Source organism: Tachysurus fulvidraco, chromosome 8 (genome assembly GCF_022655615.1).
Source record: "Tachysurus fulvidraco isolate hzauxx_2018 chromosome 8, HZAU_PFXX_2.0, whole genome shotgun sequence".
In the NCBI taxonomy this organism is placed as follows: Eukaryota; Metazoa; Chordata; class Actinopteri; order Siluriformes; family Bagridae; genus Tachysurus; species Tachysurus fulvidraco.
The window spans coordinates 2,311,478-2,313,987 of NC_062525.1; positions in this window are offsets into that span (position 1 = coordinate 2,311,478).

Consider the following 2,510-nt stretch of genomic DNA (forward strand, 5'->3'; position numbering starts at 1 on the left):
GACCGGGTGTTCCTAATAAAGTGGACAGAGAATGTAGAGAATGATTAGTCCCCTGCTACAATCTTTGGCAGATCCACCTTTGGCTGCTGTTGGAGCTACATCAATTTTGCACATCTTGAACATCACGGTATCGGTTTTAAACATCTGGATGTGAGATTTTTTTTTTCATTAATTGCTAGCTGCTAGTAATAGTTCTATGACGATAAAATGTGGACAAGGTCAAAAGGTGTAAATAGCGACGTAACGCGCTGTAGGTGGCGTCTCGGACGCGGTGTGTCTCGCTGAGAGGTAAATCGGGAGGACGCATGCTGGTCCGATCTGGAGCTGGCAACGTTTTCCACATCAAAGCCGGGCATCACATCAGAGAGTGAGTTTGGCCTGTGAAGCTGAGAGGAGGTCAGTGTGTCAGCCCTCCACCTCCACACAGCTGTGCTTCTGATGGTCCACAGCTGTGATGAGGAACCCCTGTGAGACCAGGCCACCACGCTGCAGGCTCACGATTCACACGTGTTACTATCAAATGTTCTGTGCTAAATTGTTCATCGTGCTGTGCGTCATGGAGAAGGATAAATGTGATGGTACGGTAATTCATGTTAGTGACAGTAAACCTTAATCCATGTAATGTCTATACAGCACTCTCTCCTAGTCAAGCTCATTTAGTCTTATTATGGTCTGGGCTGGTAGGAGCCTGTGTCGGTATGGGTCTGGTTCTTATTGTGGTCTGGGTCAGTATGGGTCTTGTTCTTATTGTGGTCTGGGTCAGTATGGGTCTTGTTCTTATTGTGGTCTGGGTCAGTATGGGTCTTGTTCTTATTGTGGTCTGGGTCAGTATGGGTCTTGTTCTTATTGTGGTCTATGTCAGTATGGGTCTTGTTCTTATTGTGGTCTGGGTCAGTATGGGTCTTGTTCTTATTGTGGTCTGGGTCAGTATGGGTCTTGTTCTTATTGTGGTCTGGGTCAGTATGGGTCTTGTTCTTATTGTGGTCTGGGTCAGTATGGGTCTTGTTCTTATTGTGGTCTGGGTCAGTATGGGTCTTGTTCTTATTGTGGTCTGGGTCAGTATGGGTCTTGTTCTTATTGTGGTCTGGGTCAGTACGGGTCTTGTTCTTATTTGCCCCTTTTCCACCGAGGCAGTTTGATTGCAGGTTCGGAGCCTAATTTAGAACCAGTTCTTTCTGTTTCTACCGCCAAAGCACCAGCTCTGAACCAGGAAAAGTGGTTCTTAAGTAGGATGTAGGGCCTTTCTCAAGGGCCCAGCTGTGGCAGCTTGGCTGTGCTGGACCTTGAACCCCGATCCTCCGATCAACAACCCAGAGCCTTAACCAGTTGAGCCATCACTGCCCCATATGAAGGTTAACTAACTGAACCTTGATGTTGATCAGAATAGCATGATTATCTCTTACACAAAAATGGACGTTCTGGTCTCCATGGAGCTCAGAGAAGAAGAAAAAAAACCCCCGAGTGAACAACCACAATAACACCACACACACACACACACACACACACACACACACACACTTGACATGAGGCGAGATAATTGGTCGAGCAGCAGGTTCACTGGTGCGTATCGGTAAAGCTTTGATTGTGGACTCAGAGAAAGGAAGTGAGAAGAAGTGATGATGGAGGTCCAGATAATTGCAGCAACGGCAAGAGGAGGTGTGTGTTAACCCGTGGGTGTGTTTACGACAGCATGGCGTCAACAGCATGAAGCGCAATTAAAGCTTTATCGTGGAGATCGGTACAGAAGAGTTTTGCCTTCTGATAAAATAAATAACTAAACACAGAGCACAAGATCATCTGAGACAACAGGAACCTGTGGAGCTCACATGCTTTATTTCTTTTTACAGCTGAGCATTTCATTTTATACCATCACACACACACACACACACACACACACACACACACACACACACACACACACGCTACACAATACCGGATCTTTATACAGTGAAAACCTGCTACAAGTTGAACTATTCCTGGCCATGACATGATAAATACTGTAACAAAAAAAAAAAATCTAGCCATGAGGTGATTAGTACGAGGTACTGCATTATTAATGAGTGTCCTCAAACATTAACTTAATCACGAATATATTAATAATGCAGGACCTCGGAGATATTAACAACCCACGGCTTTAAACGATTTGTGGCCCTGAAAACTCTCGAAAATAACTACTGTAATCGCTGCTTTAAAAGAAATCCTTAAAATATTAGCTAGAACTTTATGGGGTCAGAATCGTCTCGTTGTTCTGAATAAATACACAATGATCCACAAATAAATATAAAGAGTTTCACAAATATTTTTTTTTAAATCAACAAATGCACAATAAGCAAACCGTAAACAGATGTTAAAAAATTTCACAAAAAGAAATGAAATTAACAAATAGATAAAATGGGATTTGCAAAAAAAAATATATATATATATATATATATAAATATATATTTAATTGTATTTATTTGTGAATGGCTTCTGTGGATTTGAAACATTTCTAACCTCAATGTCGTGCACAA